We start from the raw sequence: 17,396 nt of genomic DNA on the forward strand, positions 1-17,396 counted from the left end.
ACCCGGGCCATTACAGACCTTCATGTAATATTATTTTGTTTGTCTAAAAAAAATATATATTTTTAAATATTTGTCATCTGTTTTTTCAGAGACATGTGATAAAATAAAATATTATACTTATCAGATCAATATAATTTTTAATTGAGTCCAACTACTTAATTGAATAGACACATCTATTATTTATTAAAAAACACATCATCTCTTATATAAGGTGTAAGTTTTTCATTATTTTTTGCATATACAACTTTTATTTTTGTTTACTGTACAAGAGAGAATCCAACTACTTTTTGATAACACATATTTATCTTTGTTATGAGGACTTGTACAAAATTCAATATTTTTTACTAGGAATTTGTTTAGAAAATATATGCGCGGTTGAGATTTATTTTAGAATTAGGACCCATCATTTTAGAATTGAATCTAAATCATTAATCAAGATTCTCGATAAATTCCAGATTTAAGTTTCTTCTTTCTTACAATTTTTGCTTAGTTATTCATTGGCCAAATCGTATTTGTATATCATTAGTTTACTTTATATCGGTGGTTCTATAACTTTCTAGTACCAAACCTCTTGCTCTCCCTTTTCTTATCCACTATGAAATACTATTTTTGTATTTGATTGATAAATCAACATAGTTTATAAATTCACAATAAAATAATATTTTTATAACGTCCATTTCCTTTATATTATTATGAAAATTTTGATTTAAAAAATATAACTACACTAGATGAAATGCAACGTGTACCCCACCACTAGTTTATTAGAAAATGCAAAACATATACAGTACTTTAGAATTTCCCCTGTTTTTCAAAAATAAAATTTCAAGACAAAAATTGACGGCATTTTCGCATCTACCAACTGCGCCAAGGTATGTTTACAAAGATGACAGACAATTGCACTCAATGCAGACAATAGCTTGGGGGCAGATCTCAAATTTGGTCTCATAAGAATATTGATGTGGTTAAAATTATGGAAAATAATTACTTTGAAACGGAGAGTGTTATGTCTGTAAAGGGTAGTAAATTGCTCTTAGATGATTTGGGTTGTTAGTTTCAATTCTATATTCAGGTTGTTCATATGGTTTGTTTCCCAATAGGGACTGATTTGTTTCATATAAGGCCATTGATGGTGATAGTGTCTTGATTAAGACAATTGGAGTAGGTGCAGTTTGAATTAAGATGCGTGATGGCATTTTTAGGGCATTGATAGGTGTTCGACATGTTGTAGAATTGAAGAAGAATCTCATCTCTTGGGACATGCTTGACTCAGTTCGTTGCAAGTTCTCAGTTGAAGGTAGTTTTAAGGGTCTCTAAGGGTACTCTTGTTGTGATGAAGGGGAAGAAGAACCATTGGTAGCCTTTATTTCCTTCAAGGTAGAACAATGACTGGTTACTGCAACAATGTTACTATTAGGTCATACAAATTCTAAGAAAATTGTGGCAATATGTGAGTTTGGGGCTCATGAGAGGGGTATAATAGGGTTGATGAAATGTGGAATTCTTTTTGTTAAAAAAATTGGGAAACTGAAATTTTGTGACCATTGGGTCTTCGACCAGCAGCGCAAAGCCAAGTCAATAAAAGTAAAAACCATGCATGGGACTAAGGGTACATTGGATTATCCATTCATACCTTTTGGGTACCTTTCCTGGCCATTCTTAGGGAGGAGCTTTATCGTGGCATTCATTGATGATTTTTCAAAGAATGTCTAGGTGACAAAAGAATGATGTTGCCGAAGTTCAAGTACGGAAGGCTATGATTGGAAGGTAGATAGGTAACAAGGTCAAGTGTCTCAGAACTAATAATGAATGGAGTTCTATGAAGGTAAATTTAATAAGTTTTGCCGAAATAAGGGTATTGTGAAGCATCACTCTATCAAGGCTACACCACAACAAAATGGAGTTGTCTTACACATGAATATCACACTCTTAGACAGGGCTTGTTGTATGTTTTTCAATACGAGGTTGTCTAAGAAGTTTGGGCCGATGCAGTTTGCTAGGCAAATTACTAGGTGAGTAAATCTCTTCTCTACAGTCATTGAGCTAAAAACACCCAAAAAAAGGTATGGTCTAGCACTCCTACTCATTAGTATGAGAACTTTTAGTTATCTTTCATATGCTCATGTGAATGATGGGAAGTCATAGCCTAGACCTAAAAAGTGCATGATTGGGATGATGGGATACAGGTTGTGGTGCCCGAATTACAAGTCAACCAAGATTCTCAATAATAAGGATATTAGATTTAATTCAAGAACGGAGCCTTTTGAGGCTAGTAATGTCTAGGGAGTGTGTGAATAGGTAGAGCTACAACTTTACGCTCCAGGGAAGTGCCAGAATGAACTTCAGTTCGACTCATTCAGCAAGACATCCACAATGTTGTTGAAAGTAAGGCATCTCAGAAGCAGCAGTACGCTGTTGCTTGAAAAAAAAAAAAAAAAAAAAAGAGGAAGTTTGAGCCACTTAAAAGATATGGTTATTAAAACTTGTTTTCTTATGCATTGTACATGTTAGAAAATATTTCCACCAATCATAAAATTGCCTAAGTGTGCTTAGAGTAGACAATAGATCTTGCGTTCGAACTTCACTGCCCACCTAATAATTAAAAAACATGCACGTGTTTGGCCCCTTTTATGAAAGAGATTTTGGCCAACAGCTTGAGTTTTTAGATAAATTGATGGTGAATAATTAATAGAAGTTAATAGGTGCAAAGCAGCTTAGTGCTAAAAGTGATATAGTCAAAGGAACGTGATGCCTTTAATGAAGTGCTTCAATCTAACAACTTAGTTTTCAGATGAAATGGTGGTCAACAATTAACAAACGCTAATAGGTGCAAAGTAGCTTAGTGTTAAAAAGGCTATCTATAGTCAAAGGAGCATGAAGCCTTTAATATAAGTGCTTTCTCTAATTGTGAAACAGAGATCTATCCGCATGTTATTTGCTATAATTGCTTTTTTTTACTTAGAGGTTGAGCAGCTTGACATTGAGATTGCTTTTCTGCATGGTGAGCTTATTCATCAGCCAGAGGGAATTGTTGTTGAGGGCAATGAATACCGGTGACAAATGGAGTCATACATTTCCATCATTAGAAGACTATTGAAATACCTATACCTTAAGAATGCATTAATCTTAGTTTTAACAGAGCATGTACTTAGACGAGGGGGGTAGCAAAAAAAAAAAAAAAAAAATTAAAAAATTAGAAAAACAAAAATTAGTTTTTGTTTGCTTGCACTCTTACTTCCATAATTAATTTGTAATGACACTTCTAAAATCAATGAAGAGAACTGGTTGCATTAGTTAAAAGAATTGTACCACATTAGCTAATAAAATGATTTAGCAAATTATTCCAGTAAAAAAAGGAGCTTTCATGTAGAAAAAAGAGTTCAGCAATTCGCAAACATTTAGCTTGTTCACTTCTTAGGACAAACATCTGAAGTGCATACCAAAACTAAATGGTTAACATACATGCACCATAAACCTAACCAAGCCTTAACTCTCATCAAATGAGATCGGCTACATGCATCATCAAATATGAAAATCAGTGTTACAAAATTCCTTAACGCAGTGTTTGGTCAAGGGATTTGGGCAGGGATTTGGAAAGATAAAGGAAAAAGGTGCGTGAAACTATGTGAAATATAGGTATGTTTTATTTACATTTCACCTTCCTTTTCCATTTCTCTTTCCGAATCCCTTCTCAAATCCCTCAACCAAACACAGCATAAGGGAATGGTCCCTTGAGGTGATTTTTAGTGATGCTGAGGATCAGGACCCCCGGGACTAGATTGTTGGGACTCATCCCCACTTCGATTAAATTCCTCGTTCCTCACTCTACAGTTGTAAGTGTCTGCAGCATCCTCAAGGACAACACGATGTACTTCAGTGAGATGCTTTCTCTGGACTGATGGATTGAGAGAACGCGGCTCAGACCTCACCTGGAAGTTTAAGACCAATGTTAGGCACAACCAGAACCTCCAGCTAACCATTTTTCTCTCAAGGTATGTCAAGAAAGTGTTGTGAATTGTAAGCATTCTATTCCAGGTGAGTAGTTTATATAGGAGTCATTGATAACAAAGCTGGGCGAAAAGGGCCTGTTTGGCTATGGGTTTTTTAGCCACCTTTTGACTTTAACTATTGATAACTATTTTTTGCCACCATCTCCCACCACCAGCCACTCCTTTCTTAATTTTCAAAACAAATTTAAAAACACATATGTGTGCCAAACATGTTAAATAGTTTTATTTTTACCAAAAATAACTTTTTTAACATTTTTTTTTTAATGCGCCAACATTATTAGCGTTAATTATCCTTAAAAAAATAATAATAATAATTAAAAAAAATCACTCTATTTGGTCTTGAGCTTACAAATACATTTTTTTAGTTTTTGAATTTTTCATTTTCTGTATTATTGTGTCTTAAGTAAACTTTTTAAATATTTTAATTAAAAAAATTTGAAACATTTTAGATATACCTAACCTAAATGCACCTAAAAAGTAAAATATTTATGAAAAAATAAATAAAAAGTTAAGTAAATATAAAAAAAATATAGAAATTTAGTATATTTTCGTATTTCTTTTTGATTTTTCTCAATATTTTTTATTTTTGAAGTGTATTTAGGTTAGGTTCGCCCAATAATAATAATAAAAATACATAAATAAATAAAAAACTTAACTGAAATGGTAAAAAAATTTCACTAAATACAACGAAACACAAAAAAGAAAAAAATTCAAAATTCAAAACCAACCAGATTGAATATTGTCAAACTCAATATGAGTTTCATTATGTTATGAAGCTATTTGATATAGTTTATTTGAGGTCCTAAAATATATATATATATATTTTAAAGAAGTTTGTAATTGACTATTTAGTACAACTTCTACTCCCAACTTATTAGATAGATTTAGCTTAAATAAATTGAAAAAAATAAAATAAATTACTATATAGTCCCTAAAATTTAACACTTATTTCGTTGAAGTCCCTAAAGTTTTAATTTTGTCAATTAAGTCCTTAAAATATTAAATTCAAATTAGTTTATGTGAGAACCCGAATATAAAAATTTAGTAAATAATTAAATAATAATATTACAATCTCAAATATTTGGGTGGTGAATTCTAAGGTGCAAATTAAATATTATTGGAGGATCTTTTAATTAATTTTTAAACCTAAAATAAATTTATGGTGAAAGTCTTTAATTTAGAGATAAGGTTTATTATTAAAAAAAAAAAAGAGAGAGAGAGAGGAGGGTGTGACTTGAACTCTAAACCACAAGGTTAATATATAAGACTCCTACCATTTGAGTTACATATAACTTATACATATATTTTGTATATTTATTTATTTATTTGACCTATGTGTGCCCACTGCTAGTATAAAATAAAATAAACACAAACCCTACTCTATTATTTGTTCACCACATAGGGCAACAACACAGCAGCCACGGGAGAAGGTTTGAGAGAAGGAAAAAAAGAAGAAGATGTTGCAATCAAAGAACTTTTGGGTGTGTTGTGTTGTGTTGTGTGTGATCATCAAAGGTTAGTCCTCTTAGGTTTTCTTCTCTTCTTTCTTTGTTCTATCCTTATTCTATAATTATTTTATTCATTCATGGAGAGGTTGTAGGTTTATGTATTGTGTATATAGATATCCTATTAAGAAACTTGAGGAGCTAAATTTATGTGTAAAGATTGGGTGTAATTTTCAGTCCAAAAAAATTCTGCACAGAATCGCAAACTTTAAAAATCAAGAAACCATATCAAACGGATGAATTTTAATCTGAAATTTTTACAGTAGATCAATTACATATTGAATTGCATATCTGAATTTTTTCATAATTTTTGGGAGTCAAAATCCGTATAAATTGAGGTATTCAAATCTGTCCAGGAAACCAGTCCGAAACAGTAAATTCGGGATTGTTGTTCTCTTTGGGTATAAATCCAAAAATTATCAAATTAGTGTCATTAGAACCGGTTACGAGTCTAGTTTCGTACGTTTTTGGCCTTGCATTGATTGCTCGTGTATATTAAGAGAACCGTCAATTTCTTTAAAGTGCTGCAGAAAACAACCTGTTTGGATATAATAAATTGTAGATAATTATTTTGATAAGCAAATCAAGTGAAACTGTAATGACCCAATCTTGGCAAGGCAAAACCCTGCCAAGGGGGTGCACCTCAAACGCTATAGCACCTTTACACCACAATTCCTGTATAATTCTTACATCACACCACCACAACCAAAAGTGCATAAGACCTTTCAATTGCCTAACATGTATGAGATGATCTATTCAAAGACAAAAAAAATATTATCATGTTACAAGATAGTTCCCAAGCATTTCCTCCCAAAAAATATAATATATATACTAATCACGAATCCATCAATACATCCAACTTCATAAGCAATATTTACAATCAACCTCCTTCAAAAAAAAAAAAAAGGGTAAGCTTACATCCTAGAATGACCCTAAGCAAAACCTCAACCACAAGATGCCCACCTGTGATCCTTCAAAAAAAATTCTAGTCTTCCAAGTTGAGGCGAGCCACACAAAAGTCTATGAATCTGAAAAAAAAAATTTATTTAAAAGAATGAGCTAAAGCCCAATGAGTATACCAATACCATGGAGTTATAAAACTTGCTCCTACCAATAGGGTTCAAAATAAAGATACTAAACATAAGAGCTTAATTGGACTTAAATTTATACAAAATAAAAATAAAAATGATGAAATACAATTTTCATAAAACGTTATCAAGATTTTTCCAAGGAATCTCATAAGGCAGAAAAAAAAATACATTTGGATAATGAAAGTAAACAAAAATATAACTTTTCAATACATTAAGATTTCCTGTCCATCATACAATCCACTACATAGCCTTAGGGTCGCGTTACCTCGCGACTTAGGTGGTGACGGTACCGTTACCCAAAACATAACCATAGGAACATAGCTCATGTCATCGTAGCACTTCAATTCTCGTTTCAATGTTTCGGTCCCCGGGACCCCTTATACATACAACGACCCTTATGGTCCTTAAAACATTTCGGTCCCCAGGACCCCAAAGCATTTTGGCCCTTGTGGCCCCAAAGGCTATATTCGGTTATATGATCAATAAAATAAATACCCTCACATAACATTTCTCTGTCATTCAATCATCATCATCATAAAATTTGAAAGACTCAACTTAAATAAATTCTCAAAAAAAAATAAATTAATACTTCATTATACAAATGAAATCATATCTTTATTAAAACTTAACCCTTGGCCTCAATAAATTTATAGATTTTCTTTTTATACATATATCATGATGAAATGTATCATTCATTTTCTTTAATTCAAAAATTATTTTCAAACTTTGTAATAAAGATAGAGGTAAGGTAATTTCCATGGTAAGTATACTCACCTCCAAATTAGCAAAAGCATAGATTGAAACTCTACGAATTAATTCCCAAGAGGTGTAGAGACGCCTTCCTCCAATCCTAACAATTGGTAAATAGGATCTAAAATTAAGGAAAAGCTTTCAATGAAAATTACAGCATCTACAAAATTTATCCTAAATAAGACATGCTATGGAATGACAAGCTAAAGAACTCCTCCAACTCTAAGTCACCCAAACAAACTTCTTATCCAATCTCCACAACACCCATCCTTTGTACATTTTTTTTTTGAGTTAACAAACTTTTTAAATATCCAATCAATTTATATGCACAATACCACCATCAATTAACTACAAAAGTCAAAAATCAACATTTTCATAAACTCAACAACTTCAGTAAAACCACTTCAATCATTTATAAAATTCCTCCATAGAACATAGAGATACCCAATCTACCATTTATCAATTCAATTTCAACATATAAATTTCCTAACACCAAAATCCCCAATTTTTACATCACATTCAAACCCTAGATTAACCCAAATCTTAATCTCCAACACAACCATCAAATTGATCATTTTTCTACATGTAAAACACTCATAGAAACTGATTAAGAGTATAAAACTCAACAATCAAACCCAAATCATAATAGATCTAAAATAGAAAAATTTCATAATCTTTAACTCAAAATATGTAAAACCCAATTTAAATAATTAATCTTCAAATCTTCATTTTTAATCCTCTAGAAATCCATCTTGAATCAATTTATGTCTAGATTATTTTAACTATACTAAAAAAAAGATGAAATTTCTTACCTTATGATAATTTTTCCACAATTTTTTTGCTTGACTCTTGGTATCCCACAAAACCCTCTTCTCCTTTGTTCTTCCTTCAATTCTCAAGCCTTGAGTTCCTTCTCTCTCTCTCTCTCTCTCTCTCTCTCTCTCTCTCTCTTTCGGCTCAAGCTCTCTTCCTGAATGTCAAAGAATGAATTCAATGGGCTCTATCTAATACAACGTATAAACAATGAATAAACACACACACAGCCTTCTTTTCACATCCAGATTTTCTCAACACACACACAAACCCACAAACACACCCAATTCTAGATTATTCTACAATTTACTGTATGATCAAAATTAATTTAACTAAGCAACACTTAGTCTTAATAAATCTTGATTAACACATAATTAAATCAATCATGACTAATCCCAAATCCCACTTAATTTAATTAGTCTAATCTGACTTCCTTTAGAGCCCAATTAATAATATTTAAATTTATTAATCTAAATCAGATTTTTTTTTTTTTAATCAAACTCCTAAAAGGCTCCAAATATTAAATTAAACTTATTGTCATCATCAACTTTGATTTCTCAAACCATTTAGGCTTTCAATTTCTAATCAGACTCCAAATTTCCGTCAATAAATTACATATTCAAATTGGACACCCCATAAATAAATTTAATTCGTAATAATCACAATTCTCAATCCTCATAATTTAATTAACCTAATTAACTCCAATTCAGACCTAATTAATCGAATCTCAATTCTACTAAACTGAATCAAATATTTAATTAAACTCCCAAATGGGTCCGTAATTAAAAATTAAAATGATTCAGCTTCTTAATTTCACGTCCTTAAGCCATTTGGACCCCTAATTTCTAATTGCAAAAATAAATCTTTAAAAGAATCATATACGAATCAGATTCCACAATTATCATAAATCCCAAACTAAATTAGGATAACGACTAATTAAAATCCCAAATCTCCTTAATTAACCAAATATAAAATATTATCCGTGGCGGGGTTGTCACAGAAACCAATTGGTTTTGAAACTTAGGATATATTAGATCATATCTGGAGGTTATTGGAATTTTTCGAATAGCGTGGAGTGGGTTTTGTAATTTTCAAAGTTAGCGAATAGATTGGGAAAACTTGTTTAAAACACAGTTTCATCTTAAAGTTTTTTAGTTAAGTTTCGATCGGAATCTATGTCTTGGGTGATTTTAAACCTTGAAGAATATGAACTTAGGTAATATTTAAGAGTAACGGTGAGTTGGGTTGAGCCGTGTTAGTGCGCTTTAGTTTGGGGTTACTTAGTCCGTATTCTTTAGTATTTTTAAATTAGTAGTGACGTGTAGTTTTCATATTGGTTCAGGGCACTAGTTGGACTTTCATACTCTATTCGAGGATTACATTATTTCGTTCCAGGTGAGTAGTTTCATGCTACATATTTTTATAAATGTTCCCCTACCCTGAACTGTTGGAAAAATTAAATTGTTGTTTCATGATTAAACTGTTTTGATAAATTATTATATTATCAATTGAGTCAAATTATTTCTGAAACATGTGTGAACTTGGCATACTGTAAACTATTTGTTTTGGTCTCATGTTTATAATGATGAACTACCATGTTTTGCGAAACTGATGTGTATTGATTATTGGGACCATGTGTGTATTTAGTCCAGGGAAATTATTCCACTGTGTGTGGTGACTCTGGCCACTAGGGAACAGATCCGGGTTGGGCCGTGATGACTCTAGTGCTCAACGATTGTAAGGAACAGACCTTTAAAAACAACTAGGTGACCTTCAATCGGATCGTCTTTGAGAAAAGGCCCAGGTGCCACCCTGAGGATGACTCTTAGTTCGGTATTGGATCCAACGGGGCTTATAGCCTGAGAAATGTGTGGCAGATTATTTGTTTTTATTGGTACCCAAAAAAAATTATTGGTGTTCATGTTATAATCTGTTTTAAGTGGAAAATGTCGTTTATCATGTTCTTGCGAGACATGAGTATTTTAAGTGTTGATTTGTGGAACCTTCTTTTTGAAACAGATTGTATTTACCAAACTGTATGCCAATCTAGTTTCTGTGATATATAACTTATTTTGGAATTGAACTCTGTTTTCAAAACTGTATTTACTATCCATGTTGCTACTCACTGAGCTATCAGCTGACTTAGTTTTTATCACTTCCAGGTGTTAGAAGGACTTAGAGTGGACTCATGGCGTAGCGAGGACTCAATTGCATGGACCTCTAGGGCATTCCTTTAGTTTAGAGTGTTATGTCAAGTTTGTGCATATTTATATTTATTCTTATCGAAGTTCATTTAGGATTATTTTTGCTAGGTGGGTTGTTTATATCCCATAAGTTTGGATGGTTTTTTATTACGGTTGATTTTGCCGTTTATAATTGTGACATGTCTGGATTGAGTTTTGGTTATTTATTATTAGACTATTGTTCAGTTGTTCAATGTGATTGGATTCGTGTTTAGGCTTACGTGTGCCTTGGGCTAAGTCCCTGTGGGCCACGGCCGGTCATGCCCGGATTTGGGGTGTGACAATTGTGGTATCAGAGCTGTAGATTTATCAAGTTACATACCTTGCATTTCATCATTTAGACGAGGTCCGAGTCCCTATAGTACTTAGTAGTGTTTGGTTAAGTTAGTTTTATTTAAACTTGTGTTGAATCGTTCTTGATTTCGTTTTGATGGTTAATAGTTGACACCTAGATATTTACACGGATTGTCTATTCTTTAAGAGCCTTTGATGTTTGTATTATTGTGTGTAATCCATTTGGAGAAATAGTAATATTTGGAGATGTCTGTAGATCTTGTCAGATAAAGATGGATGGTAGGATTTTTCTAGTGGATTTGATTTCTTTAGAGATGAAAGATTTTGATGTGATTTTGGAGATGGATTTGTTGACGAAGCATCATGCTTGTATTGGTTGTTTTAGAATGGGAGTAGTTTTTGCTATGCTGGGACAACTTGAGTTTTTCTTCCAGGGGGATAGGAAAGGGTCTTCTATCTGTTTTACTTCTTCCTTTTAGGCTAATCAAATGTTAAGTAAAGGGTGTAATGATTATTTAGCTTGTGTGGTGAATATTGAACTGTCAGAATAGAAGTTAGAGGAGTTGCCTGTAGTGAGTGATTGTGTTGGTGTTTTTCCAAAGGATCTACCTGGACTTCCTCTAGATCGCGAGGTAGAATTTTTCATTAACTTGGTCCCAACACAACACTTATTTCTAAAGTCCCCTATATAATGGCACCATTGGAGTTGAGGGAGTTTCAAACTTAGTTATAGAAGTTGTTAGAGAAATGTTTTATTAAGCCTAGTGTTTCAACTTGGGGAGCACATGTGTTGTTTGTGAAGAAGAATGATGGGTCTATGAGGTTGTGTATTGATTGTTGAGAACCGAACAAAGTCACAATGAGAAATAGGTGTCCTTTGCCATGTATTGATGACCTATTTGACCAATTGCAGGGAGCTTAGATATTCTCTAAGATGGACTTGAGGTCAAGCTATCACTAGTTGAAAGTAAAGGATGAGGATGTTCCTAAGACTGCTTTTAGAACCCGTTATAAGCATTATGAGTTCTTGGTGATACCTTTTGGTCTCACAAATGCACCAGCCACATTCATGGATTTAATGAACTGAGTATTTAAACCCCAACTGGATAAAATTTGTGGTAGTGTTTATTGATGATATCCTAATTTATTCGAGGAGTAAAGAGGAGCATGAGCAGTATTTGAGGGTAGTATTTTAGATCCTTAGGGAGAAGAGACTGTATGCAAAATTTAAGAAGTGTGAATTCTGGTTGAGCAGTGTATCCTTTTTGAGCTATGTAGTGAGTAAAGATGGGGTATCTATGGATAGCACGAAGGTGATAGCAATTATTGATTGGCTGCGACCTATTTCTGTGACAGAGGTACGTAGCTTTCTAGGGCTTGCTGGATATTATAGACAGTTTGTGGAAGGATTCTGCTGTATTGCTTTGCCATTTATAAACCTCACTAGGAAAGAGGTAAAGTTTGAGTGGAATGATGATTGTGAGTGTAGCTTCTAAGAGTTTAAACAAACGTTGATATTAGCTCCAATCCTTGCCTTACCTACAGATGGAGGTGGTTTTGTGATTTATAGTGATGCTTCACGATAGGGTTTAGGATGTGTGCTCATGCAACGTGGGAAGGCGATTGCTTATGCGTCACGATAGTTGAAAGTACATGACAGAAATTATCCTACGCACGACTTAGAGTTAGCAACAGTGATTTTCGCACTTAAGATCTGGCGACATTATTTGTATGGAGAGTCATGTGAGATTTACACTGATCATAAGAGTTTGAAATATATTTTCACACATAAGGAACTAAATTTGAGGCAAAGAAGATGGCTTGAGTTGTTAAAAGATTTTGATGTGAATATTTTGTATCATCCGGGGAAGGAAATGTGGTGGCAGATGCCTTGAGTAGGAAGGTCTCAATTGGAGATGTAGCTGCTTTGTGTATTAAGAGTTGTTTTGTGGAAGACATGAGACATTTGAGGCTTGAGGTTATTAAGCCTGGTGATAGGGTTTATTGTAGTCAATTGACAGTTCAGCCAACCTTTAGAGAACGAATTCATTTAGCACAGGAGATTGACCACCAGTGTGAGCGTATTAAAAGAGAGATGACAGAGGGTAAACATATAGACTATGTGGTTAGTGATGATGGGTTGCTTAAATTTCGTAGCCGAATTTGTGTTCCTGCTGGTGGTGATTTGAGGAAGGAGATTATGACGAAGGCACATAGTTCTAGTTATAGTTATAACATTCATCCTAGAAGTACTAAGATGTATTGGGATCTTTGTGAACATTTTTGGTGGAATGGTATAAAGGGAGATATTGCAGAATTTGTGGCTCAGTGTTTGGTGTGTCAACAGGTTAAAGTAGAACATCAGAAACCTGCGGGAAAACTACAACCCTTACTTATACTAGAGTGGAAGTGAGATCATATAACCATGGATTTCGTGTGCGGATTACCTCGTACTAGTAGTAATCACAATGCAGTTTGGGTAGTTGTTGATAGATTAATCAAGTCATCACATTTTATTGCAGTATGGATGAACTATTCTCTAGCTCGATTTGCACAGTTGTATGTGAAGGAGATTGTTAGATTGCATGGCGCACCTGTGTCAATAGTGTAAGATCAGGACCCTCGTTTTGTGTCTAAGTTTTGGGGTGCCTGACAATCAGCTATGGGTACTCGGTTAAATTTTAGTTCAGCATATCACCCTTAGACAGATGGGCTGTCGGAGAGGACCATTCAAACCCTTGAGGATATGTTGAGGGGCTTGTGCTTTAGAGTGGAGAGGTAATTGGGATGATAATTTGCCGCTCATGCAGTTTGTGTATAATAATAGTTATTATTCTAGTTTGGGAGTAGCTCCTTATGAAGTTTTGTATGGGAGGAAGTATAGGTCTCCTTTGTGTTGGTATGAGGTTGGTGAGAGGCAAATGTTGGGATCTAATTTGGTAGAAGATGCTATAAAGAAAATTATCACCATCAGAGAGAGATTATTGACTGCTTAAAGTAGACAAAAAGTTATGCTGATCATCGTAGGAGGGACTTCGAGTTTCATGTGGGGGATATGGTATTCTTGAAAGTATCACCATGGAAAGGAGTGATCAGGTTTGGAAAGAAACGAAAGTCGAGTCCTAGATACATTGGTCCATTTGAGGTATTGGAGAAGGTTGGTAAGGTTGCGTACCGTGTTGCTCTACCCCCTAGGTTGGCAGGAGTGCATAATGTGTTTTACGTGTCTATGCTGAGGAAATATGTGCACAGTCCGTCGCATGTGATAGATTATGAGCCGCTTCAGATTAGAGAGGATTTTTCGTATAAGGAGATACCTGTTCAGATTTTGGATTCGAAAAAGAAAATGTTGCGTACAAAGGTCATTAAATTGGTTAAGGTATTGTGGCGTAATCATTTAGTTGAAGAGGCGACTTGGGAATGCGAGGACGAGATGCGCGAGAAGTACCCACATCTATTCTCATGATTTACTCAGGTTAGTTTCGAGGACGAAACTTTTTTTTAGAAGGGGAGAATGTGAGAACCCGAATATAAAAATTTAGTAAATAATTAAATAATAATATTACAATCTCAAATATTTGGGTGGTGAATTCTAAGGTGCAAATTAAATATTATTGGAGGATCTTTTAATTAATTTTTAAACCTAAAATAAATTTATGGTGAAAGTCTTTAATTTAGAGATAAAGTTTATTATTAAAAAAAAAAAAGAGAGAGAGAGAGGAGGGTGTGACTTGAACTCTAGACCACAAGGTTAATATATAAGACTCCTACCATTTGAGTTACATATAACTTATACATATATTTTGTATATTTATTTATTTATTTGACCTATGTGTGCCCACTGCTAGTATAAAATAAAATAAACACAAACCCTACTCTATTATTTGTTCACCACATAGGGCAACAACACAGCAGCCACGGGAGAAGGTTTGAGAGAAGGAAAAAAAGAAGAAGATGTTGCAATCAAAGAACTTTTGGGTGTGTTGTGTTGTGTTGTGTGTGATCATCAAAGGTTAGTCCTCTTAGGTTTTCTTCTCTTCTTTCTTTGTTCTATCCTTATTCTATAATTATTTTATTCATTCATGGAGAGGTTGTAGGTTTATGTATTGTGTATATAGATATCCTATTAAGAAACTTGAGGAGCTAAATTTATGTGTAAAGATTGGGTGTAATTTTCAGTCCAAAAAAATTCTGCACAGAATCGCAAACTTTAAAAATCAAGAAACCATATCAAACGGATGAATTTTAATCTGAAATTTTTACAGTAGATCAATTACATATTGAATTGCATATCTGAATTTTTTCATAATTTTTGGGAGTCAAAATCCGTATAAATTGAGGTATTCAAATCTGTCCAGGAAACCAGTCCGAAACAGTAAATTCGGGATTGTTGTTCTCTTTGGGTATAAATCCAAAAATTATCAAATTAGTGTCATTAGAACCGGTTACGAGTCTAGTTTCGTACGTTTTTGGCCTTGCATTGATTGCTCGTGTATATTAAGAGAACCGTCAATTTCTTTAAAGTGCTGCAGAAAACAACCTGTTTGGATATAATAAATTGTAGATAATTATTTTGATAAGCAAATCAAGTGAAACCAATTGGTTTTGAAACTTAGGATATATTAGATCATATCTGGAGGTTATTGGAATTTTTCGAATAGCGTGGAGTGGGTTTTGTAATTTTCAAAGTTAGCGAATAGATTGGGAAAACTTGTTTAAAACACAGTTTCATCTTAAAGTTTTTTAGTTAAGTTTCGATCGGAATCTATGTCTTGGGTGATTTTAAACCTTGAAGAATATGAACTTAGGTAATATTTAAGAGTAACGGTGAGTTGGGTTGAGCCGTGTTAGTGCGCTTTAGTTTGGGGTTACTTAGTCCGTATTCTTTAGTATTTTTAAATTAGTAGTGACGTGTAGTTTTCATATTGGTTCAGGGCACTAGTTGGACTTTCATACTCTATTCGAGGATTACATTATTTCGTTCCAGGTGAGTAGTTTCATGCTACATATTTTTATAAATGTTCCCCTACCCTGAACTGTTGGAAAAATTAAATTGTTGTTTCATGATTAAACTGTTTTGATAAATTATTATATTATCAATTGAGTCAAATTATTTCTGAAACATGTGTGAACTTGGCATACTGTAAACTATTTGTTTTGGTCTCATGTTTATAATGATGAACTACCATGTTTTGCGAAACTGATGTGTATTGATTATTGGGACCATGTGTGTATTTAGTCCAGGGAAATTATTCCACTGTGTGTGGTGACTCTGGCCACTAGGGAACAGATCCGGGTTGGGCCGTGATGACTCTAGTGCTCAACGATTGTAAGGAACAGACCTTTAAAAACAACTAGGTGACCTTCAATCGGATCGTCTTTGAGAAAAGGCCCAGGTGCCACCCTGAGGATGACTCTTAGTTCGGTATTGGATCCAACGGGGCTTATAGCCTGAGAAATGTGTGGCAGATTATTTGTTTTTATTGGTACCCAAAAAAAATTATTGGTGTTCATGTTATAATCTGTTTTAAGTGGAAAATGTCGTTTATCATGTTCTTGCGAGACATGAGTATTTTAAGTGTTGATTTGTGGAACCTTCTTTTTGAAACAGATTGTATTTACCAAACTGTATGCCAATCTAGTTTCTGTGATATATAACTTATTTTGGAATTGAACTCTGTTTTCAAAACTGTATTTACTATCCATGTTGCTACTCACTGAGCTATCAGCTGACTTAGTTTTTATCACTTCCAGGTGTTAGAAGGACTTAGAGTGGACTCATGGCGTAGCGAGGACTCAATTGCATGGACCTCTAGGGCATTCCTTTAGTTTAGAGTGTTATGTCAAGTTTGTGCATATTTATATTTATTCTTATCGAAGTTCATTTAGGATTATTTTTGCTAGGTGGGTTGTTTATATCCCATAAGTTTGGATGGTTTTTTATTACGGTTGATTTTGCCGTTTATAATTGTGACCTGTCTGGATTGAGTTTTGGTTATTTATTATTAGACTATTGTTCAGTTGTTCAATGTGATTGGATTCGTGTTTAGGCTTACGTGTGCCTTGGGCTAAGTCCCTGTGGGCCACGGCCGGTCATGCCCGGATTTGGGGTGTGACAGTTTAGTCTTGAAAACAATATAAAAATAAAACATAAGCCCAAAGGTTATATAAAATTGTTATAAGGTCTGAATTTTAATTTATTGTTAACTTAATTATCCTCTACGCATGTGAATTAGAATTGATATCAGAGTTTGGTTTATTAATTTTTCTAATATTTATATATGAGCATTAGATACACTGAAGAAGTTGAATAAGATAATTGAAATAATAGCATTGCACTACAAATAATTATCGAACAAAATAATACTATAATCAAGTTATTAAAAGAACTTAACGCAAATACTAGGGAAAATCAATTATAAATTATAAATGAAGTTCGGCATCTATTATTAGATGAAGGTAAGCAGTTAGCTCTTATAGAAAATAATACAGATAATTATTCTTAACCTTACAGGGGAACTCTCCAGGAGATAACATTAGATTTTTTTTTTTTTTTAAAAAAAAAAAAATGGATCTAAGTAATTATTGTCTAGACGAATTATAAATAATGGCAAAACAAAAAAAAAATAATGAAATAAAATATATAATTGCAAATTAGAAGAAATAAATAAGAGTATAATAGAAATAGAAGAA

The 17,396-nt window shown here is 33.5% G+C and overlaps 3 long non-coding RNA genes across 3 annotated transcripts; 2 read left to right on the forward strand and 1 right to left on the reverse strand.

Moving 5' to 3' along the window:
- Nucleotides 1–5,360: 5,360 nt before the first annotated feature.
- LOC145798779 (uncharacterized) lies at nt 5,361–10,603 on the forward strand. The gene is made up of 3 exons (XR_014340384.1): nt 5,361–5,522; nt 9,509–9,561; nt 10,329–10,603. It is a non-coding gene; the product is annotated as an uncharacterized LOC145798779 (long non-coding RNA).
- LOC145798778 (uncharacterized) lies at nt 6,113–9,158 on the reverse strand. The gene is made up of 3 exons (XR_014340382.1): nt 8,166–9,158; nt 7,378–7,453; nt 6,113–6,540 (listed from the first exon to the last, which is right to left on the reverse strand). It is a non-coding gene; the product is annotated as an uncharacterized LOC145798778 (long non-coding RNA).
- Nucleotides 10,604–14,439: 3,836 nt separating the features above from the next.
- On the forward strand, nt 14,440–16,814 carry LOC145799191 (uncharacterized). Its single transcript, XR_014341213.1, has 3 exons — nt 14,440–14,715; nt 15,638–15,690; nt 16,458–16,814. It is a non-coding gene; the product is annotated as an uncharacterized LOC145799191 (long non-coding RNA).
- Nucleotides 16,815–17,396: the final 582 nt, after the last annotated feature.

The sequence above is a fragment of the Camellia sinensis genome, chromosome 9 (assembly GCF_055761805.1).
Source record: "Camellia sinensis isolate YWXY chromosome 9, ASM5576180v1, whole genome shotgun sequence".
NCBI lineage: Eukaryota > Viridiplantae > Streptophyta > Magnoliopsida > Ericales > Theaceae > Camellia > Camellia sinensis.